Source organism: Perca fluviatilis, chromosome 7 (assembly GCF_010015445.1).
Source record: "Perca fluviatilis chromosome 7, GENO_Pfluv_1.0, whole genome shotgun sequence".
NCBI classification, from domain to species: domain Eukaryota; kingdom Metazoa; phylum Chordata; class Actinopteri; order Perciformes; family Percidae; genus Perca; species Perca fluviatilis.
The window spans coordinates 42432715-42454575 of record NC_053118.1 but is presented as its reverse complement, the minus strand read 5'-3'; the positions used below and the strand labels follow the sequence as shown (position 1 = coordinate 42454575).

At 41.5% G+C, this 21861-nt stretch overlaps 1 pseudogene; it reads left to right on the top strand.

The window, feature by feature from the left end:
* The first annotated feature begins 717 nt into the window (after window positions 1–717).
* The window catches only part of LOC120561591, a 58405-nt pseudogene continuing 37261 nt past the window's right edge, over window positions 718–21861 (top strand).

Below are 21861 nucleotides of genomic sequence, written 5' to 3'. Positions count from 1 at the left end.
CTGATCCCCATGATCTGATCCTGAACCCCCGGTGACTCTCAGATCAGCAAGTTTAACGGTAGCAACAGAAAGTTTGCTGGGCTAGGTAATGGTGGCGTAACGGTAACGTTACAGCCGTGAACCGAAATTCTGTTTCCTCAGCTGGTTCAACTCTCTTGGGGCGAAGTTGTCTCTGGCGAGACAGAGAGGCAGAGGGAGAGAGGATAATAAATAAATGTGACATTATGAAGAGGCAAGAAGCATTATCAAGAGTACAGGTTTCCAAAGTAATTTTAGCCTGGGCTGAAAGCAACACTGGTAGGCTAGGCTGGTTCTGTTGCCGTGGAAATGACAACATCCGGTCTCTGAATATGAAAAAACAAGACTTTTTTCATATCTATTTCCGACTGATTTTATTTTTGTTATATGAAATAGAAAATGAAAATCACAGCATATTTTAAATTTCTCCCATCCCCTTTTGACCATGAAAAGGAAAAAACGCCTTGTATTTCAATTTCAAATGTATTTTAAAACGAAAATCAAATAACCATTAGTTTTTTTTGTTTTTTAATACCTGTTAATGAAATGAAAATCAAATGAACAAAACATACACTGACCTTAGAGGGGGGGCGATTAGTTTCAACAGTTTCTCAACTGCTGCTGGGAAATCATGTGTGGGTGTGTGTTTGTGTTACACGTGTACAGATATACTTTGGGAGGAGGGCAGGCAGGACAGTAGTGAGGTGAAGTGGAGGAGATGGGGGGCGGGGCGGTATGGTGGATAAAAGGATTGTACTGCAGAGCGACAGTCTACAGTGGATCAGGATCAGGCCGAAGGATGAGTAGGACTCTGCTGTGGCTGCTGGCCTCTCTGGCCTTTGTCTCTCTGACTTCTCTGGCAGATGGAGCTCCATTGTAAGTAGACCTGCATTATTTTTACACCCCCATGTGCTTTAGATAATTCACACAGAGCTAAAATATATAGTTTGTTTGTTTGTTCATCTTCCTGAGGAAATTATTATTGGTTAAACTGCAATAGGAGCAACACAAATATCTAAGGTGTTCTGCATGTATATTCAATTAAAAAAGTGTATGGATGGAAATATTAGTTTAACTTGTGTCTTAAGTAATAAGAAGTTGAGTCCAGTTTGCAGTTTATGTAACACAAGTCAAGGTAATGTTGTCTTTGAAATTATGCCAATGAGTTGGCCTCATTCTTGTTCAAAGTTTGCTACGATGCCAGACAGAGCACAAGTCTAGAGACATGATGAAATGATTTGTTGATCTAGTACTGGATCTTCATCAAGGTAATCAATAGATCACTCGACGTGTGTGAAGTCCATGCTGGAGCTTATGATCGTAATCTAAGCAAATAGGTTTGTTTTCTTCAGCAATTTGTTTGAGTTGAAACTTTAACTCACAGACTCTAAGACAGTGGCTCTCAACATAAACCTGAGGGGCCAAGAGGAATAAGTAAGGAGGGGGACATTTACGTTGCACAAAATTATGTTAAAATGTTTAGACTTTTCTACACAATTTTTCTTTTTGTTCTTGTGAAATACTAAAATATTCCTATAATTTACCACAGTAAAAAGTCTCACATAGTAAAGCCAATATCTGTGTTAAGGGTTTACCATGCAAGCACTTCTTAATTTATTTTTAAGGGGTCGCACACAAAAAAGGTTGGTAATGTTTGTCAGTATATTATAAACAGCATGAGGTCATGCATGTGAATGGCAGTATATTCACATCAATATCTTTCTCTCTCACCGCTGTTCTGCAGGAAGCTGATGTCTGCCCCTAACTTGTTGCGGGTAGGAACAGCTGAAAACATCTTTGTGGAGTGTCAGGACTGCACCGGAGGAGACATCCCGGTCCACATCAACGTGATGAACCATCCAACCAAAAGCACAATGCTGACATCCACATCTGTGACCCTTACCAGGGAAAGAAACTTCCAGGAGCTCGGACAAATAACGGTAAATGAAATACTGTCACGCTATATATGCATGTTACTGTAACTTGACTTCAATTACTAAAAGACGACCAGAAATAATCTAGAAATGAATCCAGAAATGTACATCCTGATGAACATGATGCTCATCATACTGGTTTCAGATCCCTGCTGACAGCTTCAGTAAGGATCCTACCATAAAGCAGTATGTGTACCTGCAAGCTCAGTTCCCAGACCACCTGCTGGAGAAAGTCGTCTTAGTGTCCTTCCAGTCCGGGTAATCTTCATCCAGACTGACAAGACCCTCTACACCCCCAACAGCAAAGGTCAGTTCAATACTGAGCTGCATAACTGTTAAGAAACACACTTCTGTGTTTTTCCATAATTAAATGATTTTATTGTAAATTACAGTACAACGAATCCTCCTTTTGACATTTTTGACACACATTTGAGACACCTTCCTCCAACCTTCAGCAGCAAAATCAATCTTTCTTTCTCTGTCAGTTCATTACAGGATGTTTGCAGTGCAGCCCGTTATGGAGCCCGTAGAGAGGGATGCCCAAACTCAAACTGATGCTACTATTGCCATTGAGATTGTGGTATTGTATTTTATCTTTGATAAACAGACTGTAATGTAATGTTGTATAGTCAGCTGTAACTGAGAGCATGGAACCTCTTAATGAGGTGATATTACAAATGCCTAACATTAGATAATGTTCATACACAATAACCTTCGGTCTTTGTTATGTTTTTAGTAAAACCTATCCTGCTACTTTACTTTACTTACTGTAAAAGTAAATCTAGTGGCCGAGTTGTACATATGAACACATTCTCTCTCTTGTGGCAGAATGAAAGCTAGAAAAAGTACCGAAAAAGAGTCAATATAGACATTGATCAGGGTCATGGATTGTAGAAAAAAGGCATACATTAAAGGTGCCCTGCCACACAAAACCGTTTTTACTTGTGTTTTTTTTATGTTCAAGGTCCATATGTGTGTTTTTATGTCATGAATGTGAAAATGAACTGCTACTTCCTCTGTCAGCTCTAGCCACTGAACAGAAATAAGCAGAGAAATCAGACCAATCACAAAAGCTGGTCAGTCTGACATCATGTTGCCTGAGCTCATTACTATTCATGAGCTCGCCCAGTTGCGCTTGGGTAAAGGATGCTGCTAGCCAGGCTCTCATTGGCTAGCTGTTAGCCAATCAGAGTCAAGCAGCTTAGCTCGTTGAATATTAATGAGAACTGCGTCTTCCTGCCGGCTGTCTATACCACACTAGCATGGCTTGAAACAAGGTAACCAAGGTTACAGAGTCCATGGTATAACTTCAGACATTACCACAAAGTAATTAAATACATGTGGAAGGGCACCTTTAAATTTAGCATGTATTTACTAAATCAATTTGTAAACTGGCACGGCTCTCTGTTTATGGTTGTTCAATATTGTTTATTTTTAGACCCCTGAGGACATCATTTTACCATTTGGTCCAGTCTCTTTGAAATCAGGGATCTACTCTGGAGTTTACCAACTCGCTGAAATTGTCAGGTTAGTATGTTATCTTGTTAGGGCCCGAGCCTACAGCGGGAAGGCCCTATTGAAACTGAAGAAATTATTCTTTCTTTCTTTCTTTCTTTTCCCGTCAAATGAATTGGCTTTTTGGGGGGCTTAATATATTCAAAACTCACAAAAATTGGCGGTCACATCAAGTCTGGTGAAAATGTACGTATTTTAAGGGTTTCGGAAATAGGCACAAAAATGGCTCGCTAGCGCCCCTAAAAGTTAAGAAAATTGAGCCCCTGCAGAGCGTTTAACATAGACTGCCGAAACTTGGTTGACATATGTATCATGTCACGATGTACAAAAAACTTCATTAGAGCCATACCCTAAACCCAACAGGAAGTCCGCCATTTTGATTTCAAAGTTCGAAATTAGTGTGATTTTGGCCATTTCCACATGTCGTACTTTAAAGAACCTCCTCCTAGAGATTTCATGCGATCAACTTCAAACTCGGTCTGTGCCATCTTAAGATGTTAAAGATGAAAAGTTATTAAAAGAAAAACTTTTCGTCATAGGCGTGGCCGTGGCGGGGCGGCCATTTTGTGTGTTTCGCCGCCGAAACAGGAAGTGGGTGTAACTTCGAGTATACGTTGTCCGATTACCTCGAAACTTTTCAGGATTCATAAGAGTCCAACCCTGAGGACAAATAAAGGCCGATATTTACTTAAAGTCATAGCGCCCCCTGGTGGAAACAGGAAGTAGGCCTAAAAGTCAAGGTGCTATACTTTTAACGAACTCCTCCTAGAGATTTCATCCGATGGACTTCAAACTTGGTCTGTACCATCCCAACACCTTAACGATGAAAGGCTATTAAAGAAAAACTTTTCGTCAGACGGTGTGGGCGTGGCGTGGCGGCCATTTTGAGTGTTTAGCGATGAACAAAGAAGTTGTTGTAACTTGAGTGTACGTTGTCGTATCTGCCCGAAATTTCTCACGATGGACAAGGGTCCAGGCCTGAGGACACCTACAGGCCAAAATTGACTTTTGGTCATAGCCCCCCCCTGGCCACAGGAAATGCGCCTTATATGACAAACATCATCCGATTTACATGAAACTTAGAATGTGTGGTCTACATGTGATACTGAGCCGCCCTATAATATGACCACGCCCACTTACTCAGGCCACGCCCCCTTTCATTTTGCGGTTGCTGCCCCGAGACTCTGGAACAAGTTACCCCCTGATATTCGCACAATTACAGATGTTGCTCTTTTTAGGTCTAAACTCAAAACCTTACCTGTTTAGAATGGCTTTTAATACGCAGTAGTGGTGTGACAATTTCCTCTTTCTGTTTCTATGTAACCTTTTAATGATTTTACTGTTTTCTACATTTCATTCTTCTTATTGCAACATATGTTGTCTATTCTTAGCTCAAGATGTGAAGCACTTTGGATACCTGTTGGTTGTTTTAAAGCTATACAAATAAATTTTGATTGATTGATTGATTTCATAACATTTGAACCGTTTGAGGTAGAGTCTTGTGTGAGGTGTCACTGAACTCTGCAGAGAGTTCGTTTTTAATTGGTCATGGTTTGACCCCCCCTATGCTTAAGCCACGCCCCTGTCCAAAAATTTGAACTTTTTAAGGTATACCCTTGTTTGAGGTATCAATGAAATCAACAGATACTTCCTTCAAAGTTATTTCGATGGTAAACAAACTCGTAGTAGGGCGAATTATCCCGATAGTAAAGCAGGGGCGCGCCGCTGGCTAAACCAGCAATACAGGTTTGAGAGGTGGCGCCCGCCAAATCTCGGAAGTAGGGAGGGATCAGGCCGTGAGTGCAGAGAAGTACTCCACAAAGTAAATTTGAACATGTTTATGTTGTGTTTTCTACAGTTAATTTCCCATGCTGATGTGTTTGGACAGCTACTTGACCAAAATGATCTAAGTCATACAGTGTAGGATGTGGAGAGACACACAAAACACATCCTCAATACACATCTCACAACCGAGCCAATACTTTACAACTTTTATTCTGAACTTCAGTGTTCCGTGTTTCTGTAGTTACTATCAACAGAAACTTCTTACAGCTGCTCATATTATATTTCTTAATTAAATAAAAAATTAAAAAAATTTTTTTTTTTTTTATATTTTTTGTGACAAAAAAAAATGTTGTGTGTGTGTGTGTGTGTGTGTGTGTGTGTGTGTGTGTGTCTGTGTGTGTGTGTCTGTGTGTGTGTGTATGTGTGTGTGTGTAGTCCTGGACTGTGGAAAGTGGTGGCAAAGTTCCCCAGCAACCCACAGCAGAGCTATTCTGCAGAGTTCGAGGTCAAAGAATACGGTGAGCCCCATGACCTGCACCTTTATTAAAAACTTGTATAAACGTACAATATTCACATGATTTTACATGATTTAACACACAGTAACATGTTTCCAATTTTTTAGTGCTGCCCAGTTTTGAAGTTAAACTGATACCTGTAAGTTCCTTCTTACGTTGACAGTCCAGAGTTCACCGTCAACATCAAAGCCAAGTACGCGAAGGTTTATTAGGTGTTATTCAGAAAAGGTCGTGTTTCTCTTTTAGTCAATTAGTCATGTGTGTTTGTTTTGTATTTTTATTATTGGGGCCTTCAAACATGTCCTTCTCTTGTGGATTTAGGTATCTGTTTGGCCAAGAGGTGGATGGGACGGCCTACGTGGTGTTTGGGGTTATGGAAGACAATAATAAGAAGAGTTTTCCAGCTTCTCTTCAGAGAGCGCAGGTGATCACATACTCATGTTTGCTGTATTTAGGGCCTGACTGAAACTTAAGGAATAATTATTATTATTCCTTCGTCCGTAAATTAATCGTCTTTTTGAGGAGCTTAACATGTTCAAAAACTCAACAAATTTGGTGATTGCATCAATTCTGGTGGAAATTTACGTATTTTAAGGGTTTCTGCCCCCTACAAAATTACAAAAATTGAGCCCCTGCAAGGTCGTTTAATGTAGACTAACGACACTTGGTACAGATATGTAACATGTCAAGACTTACAAAAAACATCACCGGAGCCATACCCTAAACCCAACAGGAAGTCCGCCATTTTTAATTAAAAGGTTTGAAATTAGTGTGATTTTGGCCATTTCCACATGTCTTACTACGAACTCCTCCTAGAGATTTCATCCGATCAACTTCAAATTCGGTCTGTGCCATCTTAAGAACTTAAAGATTAAAATGTATTAAAAGAAAAGCTTTTCGTCATAGGGCATGGCCATGGCCGGGGGCCCATTTTGTGTGTTTCACCATCGAAAAGGAAGTGGGTGTAACTCAAGGTGTACGTTGTCCAACTGGCTCGAAACTTTTCAGGATTCATAAGACTCTAACTCTGAGGACATGTACTGGCAAAATTTACTCAAAGTCACAGCGCCCCCTAGTGGCAACAGGAGGTAGGCCTAAAAATCAAGGTGCTATCCTCCTAGAGATTTAATCAAATCAACTTCAAATTAGGTCATCTAAAGACCTTAATGATGAAAAGTTATTAAAAGCAAAACTTTTCGGTCCAGTGGTGTGGCAGCCATTTTTAGCATTTATCTATGAACAAGAGAGTTGTTGTAACTTTGGTGTACGTTGTCCAATTTGGCCAAAATTTCTCACAATTGTCCAGGCCTGAGGTATCTGTAGGCAAAAATTTACTTTTGGACATAGCGCCCTGTGCTGGCAACAGGATATCAGCCTTATATGACAAACATCATTCGGATTTACATGAAACTTATAATGTGTGGTCTACATGTGATACTGAGCCGCCCCTATACTTTAACCACGCCTACTTACTCAGGCCACGCCCGCTTTCATAACATTTTAACCATTTAAAGGGGTCTTGTGTGTGGTGTCATTGAACTCAGCAGGGGTTACCTTTTTCAGTGCAGTGTCGCAAGGGCGGCATCCGTCCAGTAACCCAAAGGCGGGCGAAGCAGAGGCCCCGGTCCAACGCTGCTTGCTTTAATTATTCTTTCTTCCGTGCAATGAATCGCCTTTTTTCAACAGTGTTGGCGTGGCATGGCGGCCATTTTGAGTGTTTAGCGATGAACAAGAAAGTGGCTCTACCTACAGTGTACATAGTCATATCTGCTTGAAATTTTCCACAATCAACAAGAGTCCAGGTCTGAGGACATATACAGGCCAATATCGACTCTTGGTCATAGCACCCCCGCTGGCAACAGGAAATCAGCCTTATGTGACAAACATCATCCGATTTACATGAAACTTAGAATGTGTGGTCTACTTGTGATGCTGAGCCGCCCCTATACTGTAACCACACCCACATAGCCAGGTCACGCCCCCTTTGTGGCTTTTGAACCGTTTAAGGTAGAGTCATGTGTGAGGTATCATTGAACTACACAGAGAGTTCCTTTTTGATTGGTGATGGTATCACCCGCCCTAAGCGTTAACCACGCCCATTTTCATAACGACCCATTTGATGTAGAGTCTTGTGTGAGGTATCATTGAAATCTGCAACTCGATTTTTAGGCTCAAGATTCAATTCAAAATTGATTCCCGACTAAAAAACAATACACAATATGTAAATGTAGTTACTTTTAAAAAAAAGTAGGATGTTGAGAATAATACCAGGCTAACATACTGTAAGAATTTACACTTTAGTGCCTCCAACTGTTCAATAACTGTATCACTGTATGACTGTATTTCAAAATGTATTTTTACATTAGATAGCGCAATGGTATTGGAGGTGACACTGAAGAGAGAGCACATCACACAGACTTACCCAATCATCTCTGAACTGGTGGGGAGGTCCATATATGTAGCTGTCAGTGTGCTGACGGAGAGTGGTAAGAAAGAAACCATTTGTTTGTGCTTATACACTATGTTTGATCATGTGTGGGTCAAATTAAATGTCAGTATTATCAGTTTATTACAATCCATGCTGCCTACCGTGTTATCCTCCTACTAAGCGTTAGCACCCAGAAGGCTGAAACAGGGCAAGTTTTCGTGCTTTTAGCTACTCTTAACATGTTCGAGATGTCATTACAAGAGCCTACATGTGAAGGGATTCCTTCCGAGTGAACACAGTGAATCTGACTGCAGTAGATGGAAAGAAATACATAAAAGTTTTTCTAATTCATACCTCTGTTTAGTTCCGGTGTTGAGATGGCAAGACTTAAGGACCGACAAACTACAACACCAAAAAGAGATACAACAAAAATATGTATTAATTTAATTATTAAATAAGGTATTGTCTCCAAACTTATCTCAATTATAACTTGTCTCCTGCTAGTTATACTACAGTACTTACTTTTCAGAAATAAGCATATGCCTATTTTGGAAAATATTTTTGTATCTCTCTTCTTGTTGTTAGTTTGTAGACGGTCCTGAAGCCCTCATCTGTCCATCTCAACACCAGAACTAAACAGAGCTGAATTAGCACAACTTTGATGTATTTCTTGTATTCTTGCATGTATTTACTACAGTCAGATTCACTGTGTTCACTCAGAAGGAATCCCTTCACATGGCTAGGCACTTGTAATGACATCTTCAACATGTTAAGAGGCTAAAAGCATGTTTTAAAACTTGCCCTGTTTCAGCCTCCCGGGTGCTAACTCTAGCAGGAGGAGAACACGGTGTAGGCAGCATGGATTTAAAAAAAAAAACAGAGCTACGTGTTGAAATCGATCGGAATGCTCCTTTAAAATCAGTTTTATGTTTCTGCATTCATTCACAGGTGGTGAAATAGTGGAGGCAGAGTTGAGAAATATCCAGATTGTTACATCACCTTACACTATCACCCTTTAAGAAGACCCCACATTTTTCCAAACCAGGAATGTCCTTCGATGTTACGGTAAAGGTCTTATTTAGATTTATATAAATTACCAGCAAAAGCATGGCTTACAAATAAAAACCCATTACAGAAAAATGTCATTACTGATTACAGTTACTCTTTGAAAACACAGATGGCAGGACTTCTAAATATGAAGGTTGCCTGCTAATTAATGTTCTTTAAATAATTGTAATTGACCAGAGAAATGTTTTGATCTGTTTTAGTTTACGTACATAATAATTTGTCTAGTTGTGTGTGTGTGTGTGTGTGTGTGTGTGTGTGTGTGTTTGTGTAGACTTAAGGCCGTTTTACAGTTGTGCGGAGGCCCGCCGCAGAGCTTCCGCCGTAGCCTACATAAGTGGCCTGATGTTTATACTTGTGCACTGGTTGTGTGCGTAGAGCCACATGTGTGTGTGTGTGTGGGGGAGTGTGTGGTAGAGGGAAAAGTGAGAGAGTGTCGGCAATTAGCTTCGGAGGCAGTACTGACTCTAGAGTCATAGTGAGAGAAACAAAGTTTCTCCCCTTTGTTTTCTGACCATGGTGGGAAATCTGGAGCAGTAGAAGTTAACCCTCTCCTTGATTTCACGTTGTTTATGGAGAAGGAGAACCAGGAAATGAGTCGGGGAAATGCAACGCTACCAAGCCACGGCCGATGTGCCGCGGCCGACGGTAGTTACATTTTCCGAGAGGTGCACGTCAGGCTACGGGCGAGAGGTTTCAGAAGCTTACAAAACACTTGTATAGAAAATAAAGAGGCATTAAAAATACAGTATAGAAAATACAATATAAGAATAACAATAACAATAACCTTTTAGCTAAATATGGGAAGTAAACAAAAGTAAACAAACAATAAAAAACAATTAACTACAGATATATAAAGATAAATATATATATATATATATATATATGTATATATAGGACTGTGTATGGTATTGTGTTATTATACAGTGAATAAATTAGTATAAATTAGCATTTAAGAGCAGTTAGAATGTCTAGGTATGTATGTGAGTAGATTATTAAGTAATTGCACAGTGAATGAGTGAGTGGCTACCACTCCTTCCCTTCTTTCCTGTCAGGGCCGGATTGGGACTCATTTTCAGCCCTGGATTTTCATGCCTTAGACCGGCACACTTTACTTCACGAATGACTATATTAACAAAATGTAATCAAAACCTTAGTATATAAGTCTGAAATAGCGCCATGTTCTCTACATCCTTGTAATTCGGTGTATTCACTATTTCCAAGTGCTGCTTCACAATGTAGATTTATTAAAAAAGTTAACATCTTAACAACAACCCAATGATGTTGAACAATATCAGAATCTGTTTCTGCGCAAATAAGTAATCACAGATTAAATAAAGAAAAAGATACATTGCATTGCACTTTCTAATGACATCTATTTTTTCCTTTGAATATTTCATACAACTTTCATAATGGGTCACAAGTAATCTGATCATGTTTGCTTGTTTGCACACACTGTGATACAACAGCTTACAGTAGTAGTACTAAATCACATTTTATAAATGGTCATAATTCTCAGCACAAATCTCTCCTTTTTACAAAGCTTTCTGATCAAGTCAAGTCAATGTCATTATGGTAGTGCCGAATCACCTGGCATCATTAATTATCCCAGAGCATTTTTCACATGGAGCAGGTCAACACCACACTCTTATTAATTCTTATAATACTCAGTCAATGATCAACCCTACCTGCCCAAACTGGAGTTCTGGGCTCGTAGTTCTGGCTGCTGGTAACCTTACTGGCTCTTCATTGTTACTGTTAGCAGCAAACTGGACTAGGAGGCCTACTAGCTACTGCTGCAGAGCTACAAGAACAAGTTTGATTCATTAACATAGACGCTGGTTTGCAGGCACTTCTCCTATCTAACTCAGCTTACCCGTCTCAACGTCTTCATTTTGGCGTTTTGCTAAAAATAGAAAAAGTTAATTTGGGCGTCACTTTCTAGAGCTCACCTTTTTAAATTGACGCGCTTTTGGTGCCGTTTAGCACTTTCTACTACCCGTTTAAAAAGCTTCTTTTGCTCGCGGTGGCATCCTCCAACAAGCACCAGTGACTTGTGTACCGCTGACAAATACATTTTTTTTAGCAAGGTCCTGCGCCCGGAGGACTCCTAACATAAATAGGTCATCATTAACCAGGCTGCCAGAAAGAAGAGAACGGTGGCTGCAGAAAAAATAAATACTGTAAATACAAAAAGTGGGCTGTGAGTGCAGGCAGCATAGGGACAGCATCCATAATATTCAACTATGATTTCAACCCTGTGCCATACCTGAACACCGCCCTCACAACCGAACCGAACCCTTTTCCGGAATTCCCGGTCCTCCGATTAGCCAATCCGGGCCTGTTTTCTGTTGTGTTCTGTCCTCTTTACCCTATTTCCTCCTCCCCTGAGTGAGGAGTTGTAGAGTATGATGGCATGAGGGACAAAGGAGTTATTGAGTCTGTTGGTCCTACACTTGGGAAGGATGTGTGTGTGTGTGTGTGTGTGGTGTGTGTGTGTGTGTGTGTGTGTGTGTGTGTGTGTGTGTGTGTCCGTGTCTGTGTACACACCAACATAAGACAATTACACGTTTTCTGATTGTTCAGCTGTTTGTGTTTCTGATGGCAGGTTGAAGTTGTGAATCCGCCGGCGGCCTCCGGCAGAGGGTGTTAGAGTGGTGGGTCGACCCGGCAGGTGAATGCGCGTTACGCCGCAATGGTATGGCAAAGCTTTCTGTCAATACAGAGGAGAGGGAAGGAAAACTGACAATCACCGTAAGTCTACAAATGTGGTTTGCAAATGGAAGCTTAAACCTACATTAATCAACAATTTAGATATTCACTTGAAAAGCAAGGAAAGCTTTCACCTGTGGATCCATGAAGATTTTTAGCTTCCTTATTATATTATATATTATATATATTGTAAATGCTTGCAAATTAACTGTATGGAAATAATGAACTTCATATTGCCATTATTATGTTTTTCTCACATTATATTTAGCAATTTTATATTGCTAGGCTACACTACTATGTCAGGCAAAGGCCACGATAAGTTAGGACAGGATAGAATAGACTCTGAACTTTTCACGGAATCCATTATTCAACTGTATGTATAGTGAATGCTTACCTGTGTGTGTGTCGTTAATTGCAGGCAAGGACCAAGGATGATCTTATTTCAAATGAAAGGCAAACATCAGCCACCATGGTAGCTCTCCCATATACCACTCAAGGCAACAACTACATCCACATAGGTAAGCAGCCCGGTCTCACGGCAGGTCGTTATATAGTTACCGTTATTTTAATCTATTAAGTCTTGGACAGGTTACGTAAATGCCTTTTTTTCGGTGTGCCGATTACGAAATTGAAAGCAATGCATTTTAATGGGAAGCATATTTCGTGATCCCAGAACGGCTGACAGTAGCGAAGTAATATTGATAAGGCGAAAAGTCCGCGTAGGGGGTTGGTCGGGTGGTGGATGGGTCAGAAAACACAGGACTTTCACCCCGAGGACCGGGGATCGCATCCCGCGTGTTGCAGTTCCTCTGTCGGCGTGTCCCGCGTGACGGTTCCTTTCCCCGTTCTTCTTTTTCCTAACCACAACCGTCCAGTTATTGTGGCGTTTCTTTTCCCCGTTGTGGCGTTATAATTTCCCGTTGTTGTGGCCCCTGCGCCCGTAGATCGCATCCTGCGAGTGGCGGACCGTTCCGTTATTGTGTGGCGGTGTGGCGCCTCATTTGCCTGTTGTTCGCGTCCCCAGAGCAGGTTCGAAAGCGTCACCTGTACACGTTCAAAAGTCGTTGCATAAACACGAAAAAACGTCAAAATAAGTCGTTGCATATACACACGAAAAAGCGTCAAAATGCCCGTCAAATTACGTATGAATCAAAATAACGTTGACTATTACACGACCTGGCGTGAGACCGGGTTGAGGTAAGGGACATAATAACATCAGATTATGAAAAAAAGTTGGTGGCTTTGGCAAAGTATGCACCATGCACTACATATTTTCAGTGTCTAACACTCATCACAACATGAAGCTAGCAATCCAAGATGGCATAGCGTACGGACGCGGTGTTTGTATCTGTCCCATGTTTATATTTGTTTATATTTGTACATAGTGTCTTTTCGTCTTTGTTTCGAGCAAACTTTTTCTGGCATATTGCTGTGTTTGCCCTACATGTAACGCGCGTTGTACCTTGAGGTACCCGATTTCCTCGTAACTTTTTGCAACTTTTTCCCGCCACCTCGGAGCTCCAGCTGGATAGCTAGCTCATTAGCTTCTCCCTAGCAGCTGCTCCCTTGTTCTTGGGTGGATCACATCTTCCCTGGACTCTGTCCGCTGTATCACCAGACTTACTAGTTTTGTTTTTGTCTATTCCTCTTGTCTATCCCTGCTTCCAGTTCTGTGCAAACTTCCACCTGGCATTCTGTTCTGCTTGACTCACTGTATTCATCTGTGGCTGGCGAGGAATCTACTGGCCTCGCCTCGGATCTTTCCTGCTCCTACTGTTCACTTTCTGGCTAGCCAGTTAATTAATCTAGCTACTGCTTCATCGTCCTCCACAGCCCAAACAGGACGGACAACATTCATACTCCAGACAACGTCGGCTGTATTACTGATCTTTATTCACTGGACTACCTCGGTCACTTTCTTGCTGCTCCTCTGACCCCTCTCTGGACTATTTATTGTTGTCACTCTCGGTCTGCTGGCTAGCCAGCTGCTGTTAGCCACCAGCAGAGCCAGCTATTGTTAGCCACAACGCCCGGATAGCGTTCGACACCAGTCTCCCACGGTATTTCTGTCCATATACTTAGCCAGGCCCAAGCTAAGCTCTGAACACTGTGTGATTGTTTGTTTTCCTACATCTAAAATTATGACTCATATAATGCTGGTTTTGCTCTCCTCCATCATCTTACTCATTCAGCCAACCCTGATATTCTAGCCGGTTCGAATCCTGGCTCAGGAAATCTACTAATAACTCAGAAATAGCAATCCACAATTATAACATTTTCCGTCAAGATAGAACCACCAAAGGGGTGTTGCAATAAATGGGTCCACTGTCAAACGACCACCACTCATCTCAGTCAGACGTTGTCTAAAACACTTCTGTGAACAAGCCTTCCTAACTGACCTGAACCGTGTAGCTTGGGAGAACATTAACCGTATCCCGGCAGTGGAGGATGCCTGGATGTCATTCAAAACTGATCTCCTATCTGTCTTAAATAAGCATGCCCCCTGTAAAAGGTTTAGAACCAAGAGTAGATATAGCCCCTGCTTCACCCCAGAGTTGATGCCCTCAACCAACATAAAACATCCTGTGGCGAACCGCGTTCGCCTCAAGCAACCCATGATATACAACTCTTTAAAGAAGCCAGGAACCGACACACTCAGGCAGTTCGAGTAGCTGAGGCTCGCTACTTCAAACTGAAAGTTGCTTCTTGCAGTGCCAATTCGAAAAAGTTCTGGGACATTTGAAAAACTATGGAGAACAAGAACACCTCCCAGCTGCCCACAGCTCTGAAATAAGGTAATAATATCACCACTAATAAGTTTATGATAATAGAAAACTTTAATAAGCATTTCGCTGAAGCCAGTCAGGCTTTCCATCAGGCAGCCGGCCCCCGAACAAATTGCTCCACAAACCTTGCTGCTACACGTGGACACCCCTACCACGCATCTCCTTTACTCCAATCCTGACAGCTGATGTGTTTCAAAATCTGGACCCATACAAATCAGCAGGGCTAGACAACCTGAACCCTAGTTTCCCAAAATGATCTGCAAATATCATTGCTTCCCCCATTACCAAACTGTTTAACCTGTCTCTTGCATCTGCAGAAATTCCCGGAGAATCAAAATCCGCCGCAGTCATCCCTCTCTTCAAAGGGGAGACACCCTTGACCCAATCTGCTATAGACCCTATCGAAAGTCTTCAATATCTTGGTCAATAAACAGATTACCAACCACTGTATCCTTTCCGCTACACAATCTGGATTCCATGCCGGTCATGGCTGTACCACAGCCACCCTCAAGATCATAACACGACATCACAAGGTTTCATTCTCGGGCCGACTCTTTTCTCCATATACATAAATGATGTGGCTCTTGCTGTTGGGAACTCTCAAACCCACCTTTATGCAGACGATACCATCCTGTACACATCCGGCCCCTCATTGGATACTGTGCTATCAAACCTCCAGGAGAGCTTTAATGCTATTCAGCACTCCTTCTGAAACCTCCAATTATTACAAAACTCTAGCAAAACCAAGTTCATGCTTTTCAATCGATTGCTGCCCACCCCTGCCTATCCGATTAGCATTACCACGTTCGATGGGTTGGAATTAGAAAATGTGGCAGTGTAAAAGGACAGTTCCCTCTCCATCCAGCAACACATAAATCACCTTCAAACTAAAGTTAAGTCTAGGATCGGTATTCTATTCCGCAGCAGGCGGCGCTCTTTCACTCAGCCCGCGCCAAACTCGCTTTGGTGAAAATGGCAATGTAAAAACTACTGGAAAACTAGCTACTGAAATACTGGCCCTCTGTAGGGTGTCCGGTAAGAACTTGAACCAGAGATGTCTGACTTTGAGATCCAGGAAGATTTATTTATGACTTGAACATGAAGTTAAGTTGGATGTGGTTCTGAAATATAAGCAAAATAATAATGCACTTTAATAAGCATCATCTTACTATGAACATTATTTACCAAAGTAAATGTTATAGTCACCAGCATATAACAAGAAACAATACTAAGAATTACATTAATTTCTCAGTAATAATCAACATAAATATAACATAATGGCTCAGAAACACAAACTAAAACTAAGCCACATCTATTACATTATCCGTTACACGGTGCAAACAGTGTAATACACATTTAATAGCTGAGCATGTGGCTCCACCGCTAGTCTGTTTACTGGTGATTGCACGTTACTAGCAAATTGCCCTAACACAATGCGAATATCAACAAGTAATATTAGACAATCTGCACATCTATCAGCTATGCAATAAGAAACTCTGCAACAGCAATATTATCAAGGCGATAATATATCTCTCTCCAAATAAACGCCACGTCCGTAACACGGACAAAACTTATCCACATCATAGCAGAACACTTATTGAAATATGAATAAACGTAGTTTAAACATTTACACAGATAATGAGGTAGTAAAACCCATGACAGTTTAGCAAGCTACGGGATAGTTTAAACTTACGTTCTGGGCTACACACATCACTTCAACAAGTCCGAAAACTGGAAAGAAAAGATAAAGAAAAGTCTGTTTCACAGCTGCTGTGCGCTGTGCCCCTTCTCCTGCCTGACCGTGAGTGATTGGCAGGAGATCAAAGCCTGGTCGATCATCTCAGGAGAGAGAGCAAGTGTTAGTATGGCCTTTTACAGACAATTTTACTAATTTTGGATTTCAGTGATGTCATATACAGAACTGCCTCAAGCTCTCTTCTGAAAAACTGGAAGTTGTCTACCACAGTGCCATACGTTTTGTGACCAGAGCCCTTTATAACACCGACCAATGCAACCTCTATGCATTAGTTGGCGGGCCCTTGTTACACACTCAACGCCTGACTCACTGGTATCAACTCATTTACAAATCCTTGCTAGGCAAAGCCCTGCTGTACCCTCCGCTCACTGGTCACTATAGCTTTACCCACCCGCGGCCAGCCGGCTCAAGCAGTTACATCTCGGTCTTGGTCACTCAAAGCCCACACCTCCTTTGGCTGATACTCCTTCCAGTATCTCTGTCATGCCCCATTGCATAGTTGCACAGATGCACATCTTCACCTGCATTGCACTTTCATATCTGTTTACACTAATTTGCACTATTTACCTGCCCTTGTATGCTTAACAGTTATTTCTTCCAACCTTTGTTGTCACACAATTTTTGCACATCTATTGATCTACTTTGCTATCTAGACCATGATCTGCACTAACCGTTATATTGACTATATTGACTCCTTACTACATTTCAGCATTCATATAATCTGTCTACTCTTGTATACTGTGTTATTACTGATCTTCATCACTACCTAGACCACACTTTGCACTAATTGTACATTGACTCTTTACTACATCTCAGCAATTCATACAGACTGTCTATTCTTGCATATTGTATTATTAGTGATATGCATCACTAAGTAGTTCACTAGACTATCTGTTTATTGACTCTTCATTCGTCACTCACTTGACTCTTTAGACCATCTCAGCAGTGATATAGACTCTCTGTTCATGTATAGTGCATATCCATCAACTTACTTGCACCTCACTTGTGTCCGGCATTTGTAATTGCCCACTTATTCTGCACTTTATGTAGCATATTGTATTCTGTGTTCTTGTACTGTATTGAATGTGAAACTATTTGTTGTCTTGCAGCCTCACGCTTTTCCTTGGCCAGGTCGCGTAGCAAATGAGAACCTGTTCTCAACGGCTCGGTTAAATAAAGGTTAAATAGAAAATAAAATGAAGTTGAAGTTGAAGTTGAAATGTCTTTAATGTCCCCAAGAGGCAATTTGCTTCACAAATGTCACATTTGCAGGTGTGGATTCACCTGAGCTGAAATTAGGAGACAACCTGAAATTCAACCTCATCCTCAGGAGGCAGGAAACACAAAAGAATGACATCACATACCTGGTGAGATAGAGTTGAGAGTTTTACACCTGCATGTGTGCATATACAACTCTTTTGTTGCATTCCACAGCCTGTATAGTCTATACATGTCGAATAAGAACTGATATTCAAATATGTGTCCGTAGATCCTGAGCAGAGGTCAGCTGGTGAAAAATGGACGTTACAAGAACACAGGTCAAACTCTCATTTCTCAGAATGTTCCCATTACCAAAAACATGCTGCCATCGTTTCGCGTCGTAGCCTACTACCACACAAATGGCAATGAAGTGGTATCAGACTCTGTTTGGGTGGATGTAAAGGACTCCTGCATGGGCCGGTGGAGACACACAACACAGATGTGACCAGTGATGGACTGGGATCAAAAACACCCTGGCATGTGCAACACACAGCCCTATTTTTGTCAATAGCTAGCTTGGAGTGAATCTTTCCACCCACCCCACCACAGTACAATCTTGAATATTTTTGGCTGCATGCATAAAATAAAATTAACCAAAGACAAATAATCAGTAGTGGTCCATAGGGGTCCATAGGGCAGTGGCCCTTCTAGCATTTGCCCAAATTCCAGATGGCCAGTCCGTCACTGGATGTAGCTGACTTTAGGAGGACAAACAAGAACACCCACACACAAATTCATGAAGTTATTTGACATTTCTCAGACACACCGGTTTTTTTTCATTTATGTAGATGCTTTAACAAATACAAAACTGTATGTCCCATTTCAACCCAGTCTCACGGCAGTTCTTGAAATGGTGACATTTTTAATCTATTGATTTGTGTACATGGACACAATTCTCTCGTTTATTTTGTGTTGGTGAGGACGTTATTTTAAACTAATGTATTTCAATGGGAAGCATCTTTCGTGATCACATCATGACCTACGGTAGCGAGTAGTATGAAGGGCCGAAAATCTGCATAGGGAGGTTGGTCAGGGGTGGATGGGTCAAACAACACTGGACTTTCACCCTGAGACCAGGGATTGTGGCCCGTGTGTGGCGTTTCATTTCGCCGTTGTTTTTCCTAACTACAACCGTCCGTTGTTGTTGCGGTCCCCAGAGACCGCAGATCGTGTCCGGGTTTGTTTCATGTTCTTTCCGCGTTCTTTTTTCCTAAATCCAACCTCTGTATAGATGGTTCTCAGTACGTGCTGACCACCACAAAATAAACAAGATATTCGTGTCCATGACACGAATAAATAGAATAAAGTAACGTCACCATTGCCATGAGACCATTGCCAATTTATTGACCTCCCTTTTCACATGTAGCTGAGACTGGAGCCATCCGAACCCACTGCATCCTATGAGACCCCCGCAGAGGTTTTGTTCTGAAGGTCACTGGAGACCAAGGGCCGTAGTGGGACTGGTAGCAGTTGACAAAGCCGTCTACGTCCTAAACAACAAGCACCGTCTCACCCAGAAAAAGGTAATTTCTTTATTTTATATTTATCTTTAAAAAAATTATATTTGAGAGGGGTTTTCATTTAAAAGTGCTTGAAAAATGACACACATGTTGAATTTCAAGTTTGTTAACTTTTGGCTAAAGAAATATCTAGCAAATAAATTGTGTGATTAGATGTACCTCGTGCCTTATCAGAATTTTCATATATGTTACAGATACAGTATTTCTGTTTACCTTACAGTACATCCTGTAAGCCTTGTTTGTTTGTATTTGTGTGCGTGAATGACCTCCACCCTGCTCAGGTTTGGGATGTTGTAGAGAAGTACGACACAGGCTGCACACCAGGTGGAGGGAAGGATGGTATGGGGTGTTCTACGATGCTGGGCTGATCTTTCAGTCCAACACAGCGCTTCTCGGAACTCCCTACAGACAAGGTGACAATACTTAAATTTCCCCTTTCCGGAACATACCCCTCTTTAGGCCTTAATGTTGTACCAATGAAATACCTAGTATAATAAAGAGAAGCAGGCACATAGACCTTTATTCATGGACATAAGTCAAGTGCTTTTTTTAGGAGTAAGCATGTAGTGCAGGGGTTTTCTAACTTTTGTGTGTGGACCACTATTTGTAAGAACTTTGCGGACCACCTCATAAAATATGTCTAAACACAGTCCTACCTGAATTAATCCCTTGCCTCTTAATAGGCCTCCTAGCACTAGTGATGGTCAAATGAAGCTTCGTGAACCACTGTCTTTATTTTCTGAGCTCACTAGAAGGCACTCTCTGTTCAAAGAAAAAGGTTAAAGGAATGGCAATTCAGTGTGTTTTCAAACCCTTTGTTGAATAGAGAGGCCATCTAGTGAAGCTCAGAAAATAAAGACAGTGGTTCCCGAAGCTTCATTTGACCATCACTAACTAGCACTAAAACTATAACTGGTCATTGCATCAGTACAACAGGTTTGTTAGAAGAAAGTTTATTGCACACACAATGGCTGCCACATATTCAATTTTTTTATTTACTCAAGCACCCCAAGGGCATAATCAGGTTCGTTTAAACAACAGGCTTATTTCTATAGCAATGGAGTATTAAATCTATACAGTAATAAGAACACTTGGATATAGTCAAAATTTTCAAAACCTTTGGCGATTTTAGGGTTAGTGCCGAGTGCCATTAGCCTATTTTAGTTATCACACAATAACTTGACAATTTAATTTAAATTTAATATCAATATACATATTCTTCATTTTTATGGGAATTTCCTGGCAAAATAAAGGTTAAAAAATATTATTTCATATTTTATTTTTGCTTTTCCACGGACCACCTGCAGTACCCTCCACGGACCACTAGTGGTCCGCGGACCAGTTTGGGAATGACTGATCTAGTGGACAGTAGAAGAACTGCATCTTAAAGGGTCATTTCAACTAAATTACATTATATTTCTTATTCCCCTTTTTAATAGCTTATCACATGCCGTTAAGTGCGGATAAGACCAAGTTAATCAGGGAGACACATTGCGCAATGAAAGTGGATGAAAAAGGCCAAGATGCCGTTGCACAGATGTCAGCCACTGCTATACCTCTGAGGAGGGCAGTGGGTGCTGATAACGCTCGCTGGAGTGTGCCCAGATGCCACTCCTTTTACACTAAAAGCGTGGATGGTAACCTCACACAGCCGGGGAGACAGCCGCTGTTTCAAAAGAGTATTATATAGTGAACAAACAGCTGCTCCGCCTGATGTCTGCCGTGTGTAAAACATACTGAGATAACACGCGCACTGAGACGCTTTGTTCCTTTTCTCTGTTATGAGGCAGAAGGAAGAAACCCTCACGGTAAGAAATTCTCGGCCGAAAATAGTTTGTTTTGACTTTCGCATGAATGAATACTTGTAAAGTAGGCGTTCCCGTCCTCTCTAATAGAAAAGCAGGACAGTGAGACAGACAGGGCGCATAAGTCACTCATCTCTAGCTGATGTCCCCCGAAGCCCGAAGCACTGGGATTAAATCCCATAAAGGTGCTAGAGAACGCACAACAGGTTTTGTCATCTGTCATCGCCCTTCAACAAACACTTCACTAAGGGATGTGCAAAACCCCTTTCTCTCTCCACGGTCTTTGTGGCACGAGGAAAAATGCTGCAACAAATGCTTAAAAAACTTTATCAAATCATTATCCAGTAGTGTCTGAGGGTAGGTTAACACGAGGTAGAGGACACAAGGTAGTGTCCGAGCCTTTCTCCACACACCAGCGCTGGAAAGCGGACTGCCATCAAACGTAACACGCTGAATGAATAAGGTCGCTAGACATTCTGTGACTTATGATCCGTGTAATCACATACAGCATAGTGACTTATGATCCGTGTATTCACACAGAGTATAGTGGCTCACACAGTGGGCTCTGCTGTTACAGATCAACATACCCGATTTAAATACAGGGTGGAGCTGTTGCCCAAGTAGCGCGAACGACACCCTAACCTCTCAAAGCGAGCGCTCCCGTTCAGCGGCCAGGGCAACAGCCATTGGTTTATCACTGGGGGATGGGAGATCGCGACAGTCCAGCTGCAGAAAGTGCGTCCTAGTGCCATATGGCAGCTG